This window comes from Citrus sinensis, chromosome 3 (assembly GCF_022201045.2).
Source record: "Citrus sinensis cultivar Valencia sweet orange chromosome 3, DVS_A1.0, whole genome shotgun sequence".
NCBI classification, from domain to species: domain Eukaryota; kingdom Viridiplantae; phylum Streptophyta; class Magnoliopsida; order Sapindales; family Rutaceae; genus Citrus; species Citrus sinensis.
Window position 1 is genome coordinate 7,977,883 of NC_068558.1, and position 19,906 is coordinate 7,997,788.

A 19,906-nucleotide genomic window follows, 5' to 3' on the forward strand; every position below is an offset into this window, starting at 1 on the left:
TGACGTAGGCAGCAATTATATATTTATTTATTGGGCGTCTTACATGTCCGAGAATGATGGCATGGGAACACAATTTAATTTTCGCACTTGTAGTTTCAGAAATCAATTAACAAGTTAAACTTGATTAATATTACAATTTCACACCATAAGTAACCAATTATTGCATCAAAATTATCGATATAAAATGGCAGGATATTAATTTTATAAGTTATGAAATTGACTATTTAATAGACGAATAACATATAAGAATTAAAATTTAATAGTTAGAAACTTATAAGCTTAATAAATTTTTGGGATGATTTCAATGAACGATCGCTCCTCTATTTATAGTTGAGTCTTGCCATTCATGTTTGTCATTTTCAAAACAAAAATCTTGAGCCCCTTTCAAATTTCCAAGGGTCGGTACCAACTTTTGAAATATGAGTGTGCAACCCAAGATGGGGGGTGAATTGGAATTTTAAAAATTATACTAACAAATCCACACAACAAGCAATCTAATGTCTTAATAAAAATTGAAAGCAATAAGTTCAATCAAAGCACAATAATTAAATAGCAAGGGAAGAGAAAGCAAACTCAAGGATTTTTACGTGGTTTGGCAATCCCCGCCTACGTCCACGCCTCCAAGCACACCGGGCTTGAGGATTTCACTATCCAAGCCTTTCCAAGGCTTCAAATGTTTACAATTGACTTCAAGGTGTCAATGAACCTTTACAAAAGAGATTATCTCTCCAATCTCTTCACTCCAAGTGTTTCTCACACTTGTACTCTCACAATTTGATGAGAAATGAAAATTACAACAAAAACTCTCTTTAAGAGTGGATTTACAAATGATAGCTCAATGAATATTTAATCTATGAAGATTTTCGAATTTGAAGCTCAATATAAGTTGTGTGCACTTGTTTATGCTTGCTTGAGTTACCAAAAATGAATTGGTTTTGAGTTTATATAGTTTGAACTCAAAAACTAGCCGTTACTAGCCGTTATGCACATTTTTGGTCGTAACCGGCTTGCCGTTTAACCATATCCGGTAAGCCGCTTTCGTTCTGGTGCTTACTGCCCCGTATCCGGCTTGCCGTTTATCAGTATCCGGTAAGCCGCTTGCTATAGTAACTGCTACAGTAAAACATTTCCCGAAATTTATAATTTGACCCCAAAACTTTATAAAACTGTAGTATGGCCCAAAACGTTATGAAAATTTATAAATAAGTCCAATTTCAGAATTTCTAAATAATTCTTCGTTAACCCCAAACTTTCTGAAATTATGACTTTGCCCAAACTTTGTGAAATTATATAATGACCCCAAAACCATTTAAATAATTTCAAATAAGTCCAAATCCGAAACTTTAAAAACATTATCAAAGCTTTTAAAATACATGTGGTTTGTTATCATCAAAATCAATATTTATAGCCATATAGGCTAACAACTTTGGCCAATTTTTCAACATATTTTGCCCATTTATCCAAGCTTGCATGTAGCTGTGGCAAACTTACATGCCAGCTACATGCTTGTTGAAAAGTTAACTTTGGTTGCTGACTTTTCAACAATTGTGCCGACTTTTCAACAAAATTCACCCACAAGACTAATGGGGTTAATGCCGCAACTATAAACCTGGCAAAGACCGCTGGTCATGTGCAGTTCCCTCTTCTCCACCCTACAGTTGCTCCATTATATGATCCCACTGTAATCTTTGCATTGGCATTCAACAATGCTGGTGGCAAAACAGCCAACAGAACGAGTGTTCGATCAAGCTATAAAGAAACTCCCATCTCAAACTCCACCCCGTTGTTATATCCCAGCCAGTACTACACTTAATAGAAGTAATTAGATGTGCCCAAATCACACAAAAGGCAAATGGAGACACTCATTTGGCTGTTAATCAGTTAATTCTAGGACTCTTTGAGGATATCCAGAGTGCGGATTTGTTGAAGAAAGCTGGGGTTGTCGCAGCAAGAGTGAAATCCGAGGTGGAAAAATCTGGCGATACTACTTTTAAAGCTCTCGAGACTTATGGAAGAGATCGTGTTGAGCAAGCAGGAAAGCTTGATCCTGTCATTGGCTGCAATGAAGAGATTAGAAGGGCTGTTCATATTCTCTCTAGGAGGACTATAAACAACCTGTTCTTATTACAGAGCGGGGGGTTGGTAATGTTGGGGAAAAGTTAGGTTTTTAAATTTTATAAAATATTTTGAAGATTGCTCTCATATAATATATAAGAATTTTTATTCTAGAAATCGTACCTTGAAAATCCGAGTTGGCTTTTTCCGCTAAAGTGATTTAGGCTCCTAGATCACGATCCGCCACCACCACTCATGTTAGATCATGATCCGTCACCACCACGCTTGTTAGATCACGAATTGTCTCCAATGATCTTCCAGGTTATGACTCAGGTTCGATCTGCACTTGACGTGTGGGCGCCTTTATCACTACCAAAGCAACTAGCACGAGAAAATTTTTCTCTCAACAATAGAGAGAAAAATCTTTTTCTCTGATTTGTATAAAGTGGCTTCTCCCTTTTCTTTAGAGAAAATAAGCCTTTTATATCTCCCTTTAGTGAAAACCCTAGGCTCCAAATAATGCCCCAAAATAAAACTCACGTTACTTTTCATTTAATAGGGGACCCACCATGTAAAATAACATAAGGTTCCTTACACATAAGCTAATTAAATGGAGCCTCCCACTAAATGATATATTTAGGCTTTTGACCCAAATAACTAGTTATCTTGCTTATTAGTCCAGTAGTGGTGCAGTCAATTAAATGAGCTAACCCGGGGATCATTTGGGAACACACAATAGCTACAATAATTAGGCATGTAATTAAACTAGCCCAATTATTTAATTCCAAATCTACTCCACTAAAAGATTGAAACTAACTTCCATAATTGTATGCTCGAATAATAATTCGTCTCAAGCCACATTGATTTCTTTACTGCATAATCCTTTGTACCACATCGTTAATTAAATTGATATCTCAACTGTCAAATCAATTTAATAACATCTTATTCCTTGATCCTTACTGGTTTTCTCTAATGATCATTTTCAACATACTAAATATATTGACACACTCTGGCCAGAGAATTCTATGATCAAGTGCCGAAAACCCATCAAGAGATGTGTTGTACAAATTCTATATTGTTAATCCATAACTCCAATACTCATAATTGCTCCCACTAAGATACCGGGTAATCTTGACCACAAGGATGTGTCGTCCCAATTAGTAACTCAAATGGAATAACAATTACAATCATGAAATCATAATTAACTCTAGATTAAGATTACAGTAAAATCAACGCCTATGAGATTTAATAAGTCTGACAATTATTACAAAGTTAATTAAATCTCATATGTGATCATGTTCAATGTAGTCGTAGTATATCAATAAATTCATACATGATTAAGACAAATCATTCAATGAATTTATTACAGTCTATACCTAAATAAAGTGCCCAACTTTATTTATCAACTGCGAATAAAATTTATTTAATCATAAGATAACTTGTATTTATGTCTTCTGTGAATCCACATGGTGATCACATAAATACATATAATATGATTAAATGAACTTTAATAAAAATATTAATGCAATTAAGATATTTGAATAAAATACCTCATTAATTTTATTAATCAGAAAAAATATTTATTACAATTAAATAAATACATATGCTTTTAAAGAGCATATTTTCCCAACAGGTAAGACTACTGTGGCTGAAGGATTGGCTAGAGAATTGTGAGAGGAGATGGGCCTAGCAATCCTACTGTGTGAGACTCTTTGCGGGCACCACATATAGGAGAGAGTTTGAGGAGAGGTTAAAGGTTATTTTGAAAGAAGTCAAAAGAAGCCAAGAGGAAAGTGATTTTGTTTATTGACGAAATTCACCTTGTTCTTGGAGCTGGTCTAGATGGCGGTCAAGTAGGAATGCTGCTAACCTCATGAAACCTGGGCTTGCAAGACGTCAGCTTAGGTGCATTGGTGCCATCCCACTGAGTATAAGAAGTATGTGGAGAAAGATGCTGCATTTGAGAGAAGGTTCCAACAGGTTTATGTGGCTGAGCCTAGTTCTGATATAATTAGCATCCTTTGAGGATTGAAGGAGCGGTATGAGAGCCACCATAGTATTTGGATTCAGGATCGTGCTCTTGTTGATGCTGCACATTTATCAGCCCACTATATAGCTGGTATGCCAAGTTAAATTTTCATACATATTTATCTATAAATAGTGATCTTTTTAATTTTCATTTACATATTCTTAGTGTGTGTTTGAACTGTTGTCTTGTGCAGCCAGGGACATACCCAAGATTTTGATCGAGCTGAGGCACATTTAAAATCAAACATGACTCGAAGGTGTGATTGCGCGTGTGGTAAGTTCTCATTCGAAAACTGAGTTGTGGGCCCCACAAACTCCAAATGGGAGCTTGCTACATGCACAATCATGCTCCTTATAGAATGCGTTTGCATGCATCTAATTGAAACCCTATTTGAAGTATAATACACTTCTAAAAATTTAGATAGCAATATATAACATTACAACTATAATATTCCTTGATAATAAATTTACTGATTACAATTGTTCTCGTTGAAAACTCCTCAATGAAATTTTATGAGTTGAAAATAATATATGATAGTTTCATTATCAATATAAGTAAAAATATATTTTTTAATATACAAGATTAGGTTATTACTTAATTTGCTCTTAAAATCTTTTAATAATAACAAAAATATTCATATATTGCAACACACAGAGCAAACATGAATGCATGATAAAATTATAGATTTTAAAACTAGACAAAAGATTAATCAAAAAAATAAAAATTAGAATTAGATAGACTTACAACTTATGGGTCAATGTTGAATGACCGAATAATTGATTTTGCTTGAATAGAAAACAAAAAGATTAAAGATTGGTCCATTAACCATTATACTAACATTTTGTTATGATTGTTTTTATTTTAATATTTGTTCTCGTGTCTTTAATCGAGTTTCATGAAATGCTAATAATTAATTAAATTATTTAGAATTAGACATTTAAACTAGGGACAATATGAAATATTTTAAAATTACTAGAGTCACTTTCAAATTTTGCAATTCAACTAGGACATTTTTCATAAATAACAAATAAAATACAATTTTTTAATATAACCATAAAAAAAATTAAACGCCAGCTGGGGCACAGGCCCCAGCTGGTCCCATGCTGGCTCCGTCCCTGCAGCCAGATGGTCAGCTTGAAGAAATTGATAACCTTGAGAGAAAGATAATGCAATTAGAATTTTAATTTCATGCGCTTGAAAAGTAAGAAAAATAAGGCTAGCATGCATAGCACGACTTGTTGAGGTAGGTATTATTAGAAGTCTTCAGAATGGTTAAATTGAAAATTATTTTGGTTCTATTTTTCTGTTGATAGTATCTAACTCTGTAATAAATGCTTCAGTTTCGGAAAGATCTTGACGATTTGAGGGTCAAACTTCAGCCCGACTTTGCAGGCACTAGTGTTTGTCGTCATCTGCAAATTAACCTAGTAAATTTAGGAGATGGCTAGAGAAGAAGGTGATGACGAAGCTATCAAGAATTGCTTGTTTGTGAAGAAATTGACGAAGGAAAATCTATTGTAGTATTGGTTCAAACCTCCAATGGGCCATGGAATGATGATGATGATGGTGATAATGATAATGCACGGCCTTTGAAAAGGATTAAGGACGTGGACGAGATATGAGGATTCTCTCATGATATGATCTTGTTCTGATTAAATTTTATTAATGTGATTAATGGTTAGTAAATTAAAAAAAAAAAATGATTAAATCATATTCATACACTAACACTAAAAGATAAATAACACAAGATCTGTAAAAAATTAAGAGAGAATCTTAATCCATGGATGAGATATGATTGATCACTAAATTTTGACCACCAAGTTGAAGAGTTTTGTGAGGAACGCATTTCTTCTCCTCTAGGTCTGAGCTGTCAACTTTTAAATTTTTGTATTTGGTATTTGCTGAAGCGACCAAAACTAATTTTGATAACCAAAATTAGTTATTTATTTTACAGAAAAATAACTTAAAATAAAACTCTAGAAAAGTATAAATATAATAATTCTTTTTTTAATATATATAAAATTTCATATACTAATTATTAAATGCTTGCCTTGAATCTATTTTCTTTTTACCCTCACTTTTTAAAACATTTGCAAACGAAGTTGTAGTTCTATCTATATATATATATTGGATGTGGTTCAACTGCTAAATTGGATTATATTATTATCAAACTAATGAGGAAACACTTCAGCTCTCAGAGCTGCTGAATTGTCATGAAGAGATCGGTCATTGATGCTCTCTCAGATGATCAACAGCCAGAGGGGAAATCATCATTATTGTTTTCTTTTTTAGACTGGACTAAAATTATTTTTAATGAAGATACTAATTGCAAGATTTATTTTTATTAAAAAAAATTAAACATCCACTGTGCATTTATAAAAAAATCTTTACTAACAAAAAGATGCATGAAATATATTTTATTGAAGGGTTTATCAAGGAGATCAGATTAAAAAAAAATAATAAAAGTTATTTTTAAATTTCAAGCAATATAAATAGAAATTAAGTGGGCTTGCAATTTGTCAAGCACTTGATTGATAGAATTATGAAAGGAAAGAATCACAAATTTTCTCATGTATCAAAATATTGAATTAAATAAAGAGTGAGAGAGGTGAAGATGAGAGAAAAAAAATTGAAGTTGAGATGAAATGAATTAAAAAGTATGAAGAAAAGTTAAAATTTTATTAAATTTAATGATATTATTATGATGATGATGATGATGATGATGATGATGATGATGATGATGATGATGATGATGATGAATTCTATTTAATTAGAAAGCTTATTTGAAATTTTATCAATATTTTAGGCATAGCCAACAAGTGGCTTCACCACTACCAAAAGAAAGGTGGCGAAGTTGCAATCAAAGCATATCGCAATAAAAAAATTTGGACGCCCTTAAAATATTGTTCTTTTTTTATTTATTTCTTGTTATGTGTATATTTTAACTAATTATAATAATATACATACATAGATGATAAATAATAAATGGATGACAAACGATATTTTAAGAACACTAAAGCCTTTTAATTCGGGTTGCTAATTAAGAAATCAAGCAGATAAAAATGGTTATTTTCATAAATAAATAAAAAAATTGAGCAGACAGAGATAAAGTTACTTCGCTTTCATTACTTTTTACGGTCAAGATCTTTTTTTCTAATTTAATTTTTTTAGTGAATATATTACATGATTAATAGTTAATGAATAAAAAATAATACATAAATAAAAATGTGCTAAATAAAAAATTATATATATATAGACACACACACATAATCCTTTTATAATAATGATATCTTCACTTTAGTAAAATATAAGAAACACGAATTTTAATATATTAGACTATCTATTTTTATTATTAAAATATTAAAATATATATTTTTATTTTAATAACGTAAAAATATCCTCACTAAATAATAGTTTTATCTACCTAGGGATGGTAAAATTTTCTACGGGTTTGGGGCCCCATGGAACCCCACCCTAAATGAAGAAATTTTTGAATAATTTTTGGAGAATGAGGGCAAAATAATTTCCAAATTCTTAATGCGGTGAGATTTGATTTTGTACTCCCCACCCACCCACGCCCCAATCCCCATTATATATAAATATTTTTTTAATTCTTATTTAATAATTTTTATTTTATCAAATATATAATGTCAATTAATAAATTTTATTTTTATTTTTATGTAATATAAACAAGATATAACTAAAAGAAAACTCTACAATATATTTCTTTTTCGACTCTAAAACATTATTATGTTTTTTTTCTCTTTTATAGTGTTGCTCTCTTCAAATTTTTTTCAATTTTGATATCATTTTAAGATATTGTTTTAAACTTTTAGAGTTTTTTTAAAATAATTTAAATACTTTATAATATAGTGATAATTTTATTTAAAGTCTTTAATTTTTAATTTATTAAAATTATGTATCTATACCTACTATAAAATAAATAAATGTGGAATTCTCTATATGAGAATTCTGAAATCATTCTCTACATGAGAATTCTGAAATCATTCTCTACATGAGAATTCTGAAATCATTCTCTACATGAGAATTCTGAAATCTTCTCTACATGAGAATTCTTCATCCCTAACCCACTAAATTTACCAAAAAATAAGGTAGGAAATAGAGTAATTTTTGTGGGGTGAAAAATAGGATAGGGCACCCCACCCCACCCAACTCTATTGCCAGTTGCCACCCCTAGGGATGGCAAAATACGGGTCCGGGTCTGGGTTTAGCCATTCTGGATCCGGACTCGGACGAATATTTTTTGTACCGGACCCGGAAATAAACCCGCATTTTTTTACTCCAGGTCCGATACAGGTTCAACCCGAAAAAATTCGGGTTCCCAGACTGCGGGTTTTCAACCCGGATTGATGAATCCAATTGAAAAAAAAAACCTAAATTCGACTAAAAAAATCAAATAGAAATGCATATCTAGGATTTCAGCAAATCAAAGAAAAATTATTTCATCTGGAAACTAATTAACAAAAACAACAATTTTGTTTGGCTGCCCAGAACTAGCAACCCAATGTGGCGACTCGTTCAATTAGTAAAGAGAGCTAAAGAACTAGCTTTTGTTGCGAACAGGAAGTCAAGAGTCAAGGAGCAACCAAAGCACAGTCAAGGAGCAACCAAAGCACTTTTAATGGTGATGGGAAAGCTGGAGGGGTAATGCAAATAAGTTTACATTGATTGGATATTCAGAATAAATAATACGCCATTAAAAGCAACAAGTTTTCCAAAAAGCCAACAAAGACAGACCCCGCACTGGATGAAAAAAGATGAAAGCATGATAATGTTAACATATATGTTTTCATAATGTTGATTTTGATGATAACAAACAAGATTAAGAATGATTAATCTTTTAAGCTCAAATTATTTTTTATATATTTCAAATAAATCATTATTTTCATATTATAAATGTTTTATATTTAATGAAAAAATGATTTTATGAAAAATGATTGTTTAAATACATGAAATGTTTGTCATCATCAAAAAGGGAGAGATTGTTAACATATATGTTTCCATAATATTGATTTTGATGATAACAAATAAGATTAAAAATGATTAATCTTTTAAGCTCAAACTATTTAATATTCTTTTTAAATAAATCATTAGTTTCACATTATAAATGTTTCATATTTAATGGAAAAATGATTTTATGAAATTAGTTGTTTTTCAAAGTTTATGGTTTAATTGAAAGAATTTTGAAAACTTTAAAATAAACAAGTAGTGCTTGAAATTTCGGATTTGGACCTATTTGAAACTATTTAAATGTTTTTGGGTTATTTTATAATTTCATAAAGTTTGGGCGAAGTCATAATTTCATAAAGTTGTGGGATTGAGAAAGCATTATTTAAAATTCTGAAATTGGACCTATTTGCAAACTTTTATAACGTTTTGGGTGATACTATAGTTTTATAAAGTTTTGGGGTCAAACTATAAATTTTAGGAAATATTTTACTGTAGCAGTTACTGTAGCGGCTTACCGGATACTGATAAACGGCAGGCCGAATTCGGGGCAGTAAGCACCAGAACGAAAACGGCTTACCGGATTCCGAATCCGGCAAGCCGGTTAGGCAAAATTTTGAATTTTGCCTTAACGGTAACATAAATCCGGCTTACCGGATTCCATAAAATGGCAAACCGGATAGCCCAGAATGTGAGTAACGGCTAGTTTTCGAGCTCAAGCTATAAGAACTCAAATCCAACTCATTTTGAAGCTCTCCAACAATCTCCAACAAGCAAGAACAAGTGCACACAACATATATTGAGCTTCAACTTCATGAATCATCATTCATTAAATCATCTTTGTTCTTCAATTTGTATATCCACTCTTAAAGAGAGATTTATTGTTGTATTTATCATTTCTCATCAATTTGTGAGTGTACAAGTGTGGGAAACACTTGGGGTGAAGAGATTGCGGATATAATCTCTTGTTGTAAAGGTTCATTGACACCTTGGAATTCAATTGTAAACATTTGAAGCCTTGGGAGGCTTGGATAGTGAAATTCTCAAGCCGGGTGAGCTTGGAGGCGTGGACGTAGGCGGGGATAGCCGAACCATGTAAAAATCCTTGTGTTCGTTTTCTCTTCCCTTACTCTTTTAATATTGTGTTTCATTGAATTTATTGTTTTCGAATTGATTAAGGCATTAGATTGAATTGTTGTGTGGTTTGCTTAGAATAATTTTTAAAATTCCAATTCACCCCCCCTCTTGGGTTGCCTAGCTAGTATTTCAGATAAGTGGCATCGAGTAAGCCACGTTCTCTCTCTCTCTCTCTCTCTCTCTCTCACTCGCACTCACACTCGCACACACTCTTACTAAAATGACCAAAAACAAGATTCCCATCAAAATATTTTCAAGTATCGTTCTTGATTATGATGAACACAGCCGCAATTGCGATTGCGATTGGCGAAGGCGGGGTTCAACCCGTATGACAGCTGCTTACCGGTCGCGGCAGAAAAGGAAATGAAATGACGGCTGATGATGATGATGATGATGTTGAAGTTGAACAGCCGCGAAGATGGGCAAGTGATGCGACGATGATTTGATTGGATGAAGATGAGCTGAAGAGGATATAAGAGAGGAAATGTTTGTGCGGCTGGGAAAGTGTAATGAGCTGCTAGGGCACCATTTGGGTTTTTTTGATTTTCTATTTATATTAAAAATAATTTTTAAAAATTAATATATATCCGGATCCGAGTTCCGGATGTACGGGTTTACTTAAACCCGGAATCGAACCCGGGGACATGCGGGTTTTTAAAATGACATCCGGATCCAGATTTTATTTAATCCGGTACGGGTTGAACCCGGACTAAAAAATCCGGGTTTCATCCGGGTCCGGGCCGGATGCGGGTTGAATTGCCATCCCTAGCCACCCCTGTGTCTATACATATATCAGAGAATGCTTTAAAATTTAGTTCTAATCACCAGGATTGTTATCCTATTTTAAAAGTACCGGAATGAAACACGTATCGCAGCCAGAGCCCGCAAAGTAACACCCGTAGTTCAAAAGCCGATAGCGATGCTGATAGTGATGGGGACGAGTTCCAACCGATTCCACGATACCTCTCCTTTGCGCGAGAAGTGACCGAGCGACAAACAAGATCCCCTCCATCGAGTTCCAACCGATTCTTCACTGTTTTTGTTTTGCTGTTACTTTCGTACGGGACATACCTCTAAATATTTTTGTTCCTGTTGTTCCATTTAAAAAATAATATTTGGCCCAAATATTTGTTCAAATTAAATTTATCGATTTTTTAAATCTCTCAATTGAGCCATATTCTTAAATTTTATTTATTTATTAATAAAAAATATTAATTTCAGTAATTTTAAGAAACCAAATTTCAGACTAAATATTTTTATTGGTTCTATTTTTATTATGTAGATCCAAATAAACTAACAAAGGGACTAATAAAATGAGAATGATTACAGTGGGTTGCAATTTAGACCACGTAACGATCGCAACTACCGCAACTCGCAACTCAAAATTATCATGCTCCCTTTGTTAATATGAAATTAATTAATTACTCATTTTTTTTATAAAAAAAAAAAGCATTAATCAATAGTAATAGATTCCAACTATTTTTATGGCCTTTTCAGCAGTCTAGTGTTGAGGTGGATGCACTCAGCCTTGAGGTTAGTTTGAACCTTTATCGCGTGAGGTATTGTTTGATGCTCTCAATCTCGATGCTTATTTGAACATTTATCATGTGAGGTATTATTTCTTTTCACAAAAATATAGAATACAAATAAATTTTTGGAATAACCTTGTTAGATTTATGAGTCATGTACTTAAAGCCTTAATAAATTTCATATTCTAATAATATTGGTAGATTACAACTACAAAAGTAAAAAATTCCATTATTTGTCACCATACAAATAATATGACACGTAATACAAATGCATTAAATTCAAAGATTTCTCTGTAGCGGACTCGATAACTTTTTTATTCATAAAAAGCAGAAAGCTCGTATATATATAAGACGATAGCCCTAATATACTAGTGATTCAGTGAGATTAGTCATACAAAGTTACAAACTCTTTTTTTAAATAATTTTTTTAAACAAATCTAGTAGGATTTATGTGAGTTAGTTATCATTTTTTTAATATAAAATAGGTTTATATGCCAAAAAAAAAAGTACATGCTTATTTCTCAATATAAAAAGAGGATTGTACTGCTTAATGAGGGCGTCTTCGTTATTCTTTTTAAAATAAATATTAATAAAGGAGGGTTTCGTAATCATTTTCTGAATCTAAGGAAGTGTTTGGGTCACTTACTCTCTCTATTAGTCAATCCCTTCAACTGTCATTTATAAAAAAAAACATAATAATAAATAAAAGATAAGATTGGCCACTTGAGCATCACAAATCCACAAGGGAGTTACGTGGGTTTACGAAGAAACAATTAAAAAAATTAGACTGTTTCAGACTTTAGTCGGCAATACACCACTGTCCTATGTAACACGGGATAAGATTATTTAAACACATCATACTATTCATTAAATTCATTCTTAAATTTTAAAAGTGTTCATTTTTATTCAACAAATCCACCTAAATATCTAATATACCCTTACGAAATTTAATTCATATAATAATAGTTTTTTTTTTTACATTCATTTATATACCCCTACGTCCTCTTAAATGTTGAATCATGCGATCAAACTGATAGGAGTGGTCTTGTAACGAGCCGTCAGAGTGTGAAAGGCTTATGAAAAGTGAAAACTGTTGCAAAGTCTATTTTGTTATCATTAGCTACGTGCTCATATCATCAATTGATTCAATTCATTGATCGTATGCTTGTATTAGCTTTAATTTTGAGAGGAAAGGTGGCATCATGGGACAAACATATTTCACCTAACATTTGATGAGATGACTATAACCCTTCATGATATGTCTAAGATTACAGAAATGCACAAAACTGGAGAATCTATGTCAGCTCAGAAATTAAGATATTTGGAGTTAGAAAAACTTGTAATAATTCCTTTAGGAGCTTCAAAGGTATAGGCATCTGAAGAATTAAGACTTGTAATCCCTATACACGTGTTTTAAGATTAATAAAAAAAATAAAGAATATCAATTTAGCATTTAATAAAATTTTAACATTTAATATAGAGACTGGTTTAGAGAGTAAAATTTCTTTTAGTGTCTATAATTGTAATTTGATTTAGGAATATTTTAATCATTAAAAATAATTTTAAAAAATGGATTTAGCAAGTAATCCCATGGGTTCAAATAACTGCACCCTTATTTTCTTAATTTAAAAAAAATAATAATAATTCTGATTGGTCAGAGCTCAACTTATGTTAACATTTTTTTTTTATTCTCGTAACTTAAAGTTTGTGATGATTGTAATCTATAACTATTTAAAAGAAATTTATACATTAAACATTAATTATCTTTCTAACCAATGCATATCCCTTTATCGTAGTATAATGTCAACTTTCACATTAGTTGTGATACAATTTGTATATAAAAAATTTATTAAAGTATAAAAAACAAATCGTTTTAAAGTAACTTTTTTATACAAACAAAGACTGTATTTAGATAAAGTACTTTTGACAGAAGTAAAATCCTTATAAAGGGGACATTCATACTTAATAAAATATATACGAACCTCCTAATATATTAAAGAAAAAAAATGAAATTAGATAAAAAATTTGTATGTCTTTGACTGTTTAGCTTAGTTTGGTTGGCTCAAAACTCAAAAGTATATTATCTCTTGTTTTATTAATGCAAAAACAATGTAACTAACTTAATTTTGGTCAACATGTACACTAGACTTTTGATAAATTAGTTTTTTAATACTTGAAAATTGTAGACTTTATCTAACGATACAACCTTAAATTTACACTTAATGAATTAGATTTTTAATTATACCTGAAAAAGTCTTTTATGCGTAATTAATTAATAGAATTTCTCTCTCTTCAACATTATCTTCTATTTCTACTTCACATTTTTCATCTGTTTTAAATCTTATCTCACCATTTTTTTTTCACTTGTCTGTATTTTTCTTCGACTATTCCCCCCCCCCCCTGTTTGTTCAAAGCGTCTTCAAAGATTAAAGAAATTGGAAAAAAGGATTTTAATCCAAAATCTGTCTTTTTTTTAATATAAAAAGTTCATTGTTGAAAAGAAGAATTCAACGAAAAACACAATTTATTAATTGTTTTGTTAAATAATGTGATGTTAGTGGGTCTCTTGAGCATAGAGTTCAAGAAACCGCTTATGAATCATCGAGAAATTAGTATTGTGCTTCCACGCACGTATCATATAAAAATTATTTTCAGGATTGTATGGCCCTAGGGGTGGGCATGAGTTGGATTTTAAGTCAACCCAAACCAAACCATAAAAATTTGGATCCAACCCAAATATTTTTAACCCAAACCAAACCAAATCATTTGGGTTTGGTTTGGGTTCGGTTTGAATTTTATTATCAAAATAATTTTTATTTTAATAAAATTTAATTATATCAAAATTATAATAATTATTAATTGATATTAAATTGATATTAAAATATAAAAAAATATAGTGGATAAAAATTATAAATTTTACAATAACTTAGTCCTTAAATTAAAGAATACTAGAAAATCAAAATAAAGTTTAATCACAAAAATTATTATTTCTCAATAAATAAGAACGTACACTTTAATAATAAACTTTCACAAACATGACATTAACAATCTAATAATAAATTTTGCCACTTGTTATTTATTTAATTATGTAATATTTATTTTTATTTATTATTTTGGTAGTTTTGCGTTATGTTGTCTACTTATATATTTAATTTTAGGGAGATTGCCAGTTTTCCCCCTACAGTAATCAACATATATTATTTTTCCCCCTTATGCTTTTATAATAGTCAAATAAGTTATTTTCAACTACTCTTTTATTTATATTTATTCTAAATTAAATAAATCACATGAATAGAAACTAAATAAAAAATAAAGCATTAAAAACAAGAAATATATGTTTTGATATGAACAAAAAAATTAATAATAAAATTTTTTTATACTTATTTATTTTGTGAAAATTTTCTTATAATAAATATATAAGAAAATTATTAGTCAAATGATAAAAAAATTATTATAAGAAAACTTGAATGACAAATAAAAATTTATTATAAGATAAATAATAAAATATTTTACCTATACTTTTTACATTTAATTTTAAAATATTTATTATAAGAAATGTTCACAAAATAAATAATTATAAGAAAAAATTTTTGTAAATAAGAAGAAATTTATGTTATTTCTTCTTAGTAGAGTCTCCTGTTCTTTCTATGATGATCCTTCCATGTCGGAGGAATTATTTTTGTAAATAAGAAAAAAATTTATGTTATTTACAACAATATTTATTTAATTTAAATTTATTTTTACTGTTATTTTCATTTTCTAACTGTTGACAATTGATCACGCCGTAAAAAATTTAATGGTGGTCTTTCACTTATTTGTGTTCATTTATTTTGTTTTCATTTATTTCATTTGAAAAATTTGAGTGTTGGAGTTTTGTTCATAACTCATGGGTAAACCATACCCAAACCATAATGAAATGGTTTTCTTCATAAAACCCACATTTAACCCATTTTCATGATTTACCCAACCCAAACCATTTAATTTGGTTTGAGTTTGGATAAACCCATGGGTCGTGGGTTTATGCCCACCCCTATATGGCCCTATGTCCTTTTAATAACTTGTGATCTATCGTTATTCCCCGTGGATGCTTTACCTTTGTGATCATTGCTAGGGGCAGAGCTCATTTTACTCCTCCATGAGTCCTGTATATGACGTTCTATTGTAATAACTTTTCAAATAGAAGTTCTTTAAATAGAGTTTTTAGAGTTATTTATAGATTTTTTACCAAAAGAATTTAATTTGTGATGTTTATCAATGAAAATAAAGCACACAAATTGTATGTGAATTAGGTTATATAAACTAAAAGATTAAAAAACAATGCATTAGAGTCGGTTTTTTTTTTATCTTATTCCTAATTAGAAAATTATATATAATCCTTATTTAGTGTACACGTTCTTTTTTTTTTTTAATGCGAACACATTATTAAATCATACGTTTTAATAAAATAAATATATTATTAAACCATGTGGGTTAATAGTATGTCTATATTTAAAACTATAAGAGTGTTGGCATATGAGAATAATTATATAAATTTTGTTAAGTTAGAATCAATATAACTTACAACCAATGCAAAACATGCAAAAAAATTATAAGATTGTGGTGGAGCCATTGACATATCATAAGGATGATTGTAACTTAACAACACCCTAAGTATACAGACATATGTATAAACCTAGGGGTACTTTCGTCATTGTAGTGAAAGGAGTGCTTTGGTCATCGCCAAAGTTCAATCAGCCACTATGCATGCTCTTTTGCTGGAAAACAGAAAAAGTTCAAATCTGTGGACGAGAATCTTTACGAATATTGATCACTAAGTCATTGACTGCGGTGGAAAAGAATCATTAAATTTTGTACAGAGGAGGAGGTTGGTGTCGTGTGTGAATGTGATTCATTATCACGACACGGATTGCAAGGTTGGTGCCTTGTGTGAATGAGATTCACGACACGGATTGGGAGGTTGGTGTCTTGTTAGATCTTCTTTTGAAAATATGAGTAAAGATATTCTAATTAAAAAAAAAGATCCGGAAGATCTGCATGATTTAAAACTTTTAACACTGTCTATCTATCACGTGGTCATAGATTGTGGTGGAGAAGGAACATAAATCTAGCGTAAGTTGCATGAAACTTGTTTCGTCCATTCATTTGTTGCGGTCTTCTAAATGTCTTTAAAGTTCAGATCTGAATGATTTAAGTCCGAAGGACGTACGTGTGCAGTGTTGGCCACCCATTTTCCGATCTCGTATCCTTTTCACTTTTTCAGTATTGCAACTTGTGCCAGGAGCTTGTTACGGTACATTCGCTGTTAGGTACACGCTCACACGCGCAGGAGTGAGAAATTGCTTTCCAAAATGCACCCTTGGCGGGGATGGCTGAGGTGCAGCTGTTAGGTACAGCGCCTGTACCTTAGCCATCTCCGCCAAATAATTGCAAACGTGAAAATCACTTTACTCACTCAATTGTGTTTATTGTGGTATTGATTACGCATCATATTAAATCTAGCATATTATTATGTTACATAATCACGTAATATATATAGTTATATACTAGCCGTTAAATGAAAATTTAACTGTTATAAAAAGTTAAAATAATAAAATTATATTATTTTCTTAACCATTGAATGGAATTTAAAAATTGCTACATAATTATATATGTTACATGATTATATAATATAACAAAAATCTCTAGATTAATCCATTATGATATATATATATATTCAAATTTAGAATTTTAAAGTACGAGATCGTACAGAATAATATATAAACTATGCGGTTTAAGCGCTTGAAGTTTTAAACATTTAAAACTTTGTAATTTTAAATATTTCTCAGACTTTTCACGCACTTTAAGATTCCGGATCTAAAAAATTAATATATATATATATATATATATAATTTAAATATATTAATCAATATATAATTTTTATCAAATAAATATGAAATATTTAATATAAATTATATTAAATAAGTATCAAATGAATTAATAAATTGTGTTGGGTTTAAATTTTAATATTTTAAAATGTATAACTGAATCTATTATACTCTAAAAATTACTTTTAATCATCTATTATTTTTGAACGCTCATTTATTAAATCTAAAAAATTAAATTTTATTTTGTACCCTCTTTCAATGCCCAAAAACCCTCAATTGAACTGCTTAAATTAATTATCTTTATTTACTCGACACACTTATAGAAATACTCAACTCATCTTAAACAAATAAAATAAAATAAAGCACACAAATTGTATGTGAATTAGTTTATACTTTAATAATTCATTTAAAATAAGGATCTCCCTATCTTACATGCATGTAACTTAGAATTAGCCTTAAAATAAAGATCTTTTAAGTAAGTAAGATTATAATTTCCGCTGATTTTCTTTCAAAGTAATTTCCGCAGGTATTACTAATGACTACAGTTTAAAATAATAGGAGATAAATGGATTACGGATGAATACTTTTACCAACACAATTTCATTTAAAAAGAATTTTCTAACCTAACGGGGGAAATTTACCAAATTAGCCATAATACTTTAAGAAATTACAAAACTAACCACACAAGTTTTTTTAATATCAAAACTAGCCAAACAAAAAACTTTTAGACCATAATATCCCTGTCAATCTCACCCAAAGCTCACCAAAACTTGTAACTCACCCACACTTCTCACCAAACGGAAGCACCATAGAGAGCCAAATCAGAGACCATCATCGGCGAAAATCTCACCGGCATCCTGTTCAACAACACCAATTCCACCAAAATCACGTCTAATAGCAATCAAAATCTCCAAGATCAACAATTGAAGTTCAAAAACCCTAGGTTAGCACTTTCAAACACATGCTTTATATTGTTCTTATGTTGTGTTGTGGTTGTGTGTTGTTGTGATGGTGGTGGTGGTGGTGGTGGTGGTGGTGTATTGTCGGACTGTGTTGGCGGCAATATGTTGCAATGGGTGCTGACCAATTCGTAAAAATTCAAAATTTTTGTGCGACAGGTGCCCGTCGCACCAAATTTTGTGCAACATGTTCCCATCACACAAAATTTTGTGCGACAGGTTTCTATCGCACCAAACCTGTCGCACCAAATTTTGTGCGACAGCTTATCTGTCGCACAAAAAATCATGTAATTTAGGCTATTTTCTGGAGATTATAATTTAGGCTAAATATATCCATTTTTTATATATAATAAATCGTTTCGAAACTTGCAACGAAACAAATCAAACCCACAATGTGTAACCACATTTGTTATGTTTTTTTTAAATATTTTGCAGGTTTAATGGATTCAGTTGTGCTTCAATTGTTTTACAACGGTTGGTGGGAGACGTTGGCGGATGGGCGTATGGAGTACTTAAATGTCAATAATACAGTTTTTCTAATTAAAAAATATTGTACGTTTGATCAATTTCTGGCAAGAGTTTATGATCAGTTTTTGGCAAGAGTTTCTGCCAAGAGTTTATAACCAGAAGAGGTGCAAGAATCTCATTGTGTCGAGTCAAAGCTAATTGTATCGTTTTAAATTCTTATGTATTTTCAGAACATATTTTTTACTTATTGCACAATTATATATAACAACATATTTAATTTCAATTATATTGCAAATTTATTATTTCAATTATATGTAAAAAAAGAAAAGTTTTGTAGACACCAATAATAATTATAAATACAATCGTCTAAAATCCAATATCATCATTACATATCGGCACCACAATATCCTAAAGGCCAGTATCACCATTAAATATGTCTACAGCAATTTTCTTCCTAAAGTACTGCCATTGGCCACTAGTAAAATTGAGTCTGAGCCCGAACATAAAATACATCGTGATCATCAACATAAAAACGCCGCAATCGCCACTACCAGGCTCTTATTACGACACACCCTTACATATTTTGACATTCCAAGGGTCGACATTCCACAAGTCATGTCGGACGTTGTAAAATCCGATATCTTCTAACTATCGAGAGAATATGACTTCAAGTGGCTTGAATTTATCCTTGTACGTTTTATCATCATGAACCGCCACCAACGAGTCATAAATCCACACATTTTTCTTGCGAAGGTCCACTCGAGCTACTATCCAATGATCGCCGCCCAGATTCACAGGAATGAAAACCTACATACATTAATTAATGCAAGTTAATTATTATGTTTAAGATCTTAAAAAAAATAGAAACTATCTTGAATTGTGTAGCTATTCTAACCA

General features: G+C 30.9%; 1 pseudogene; it reads left to right on the forward strand.

The window, feature by feature from the left end:
• The first annotated feature begins 1,537 nt into the window (after nt 1–1,537).
• LOC112498363 (chaperone protein ClpB1-like) lies at nt 1,538–5,750 on the forward strand (annotated as a pseudogene).
• The last annotated feature ends 14,156 nt before the right edge of the window (nt 5,751–19,906 follow it).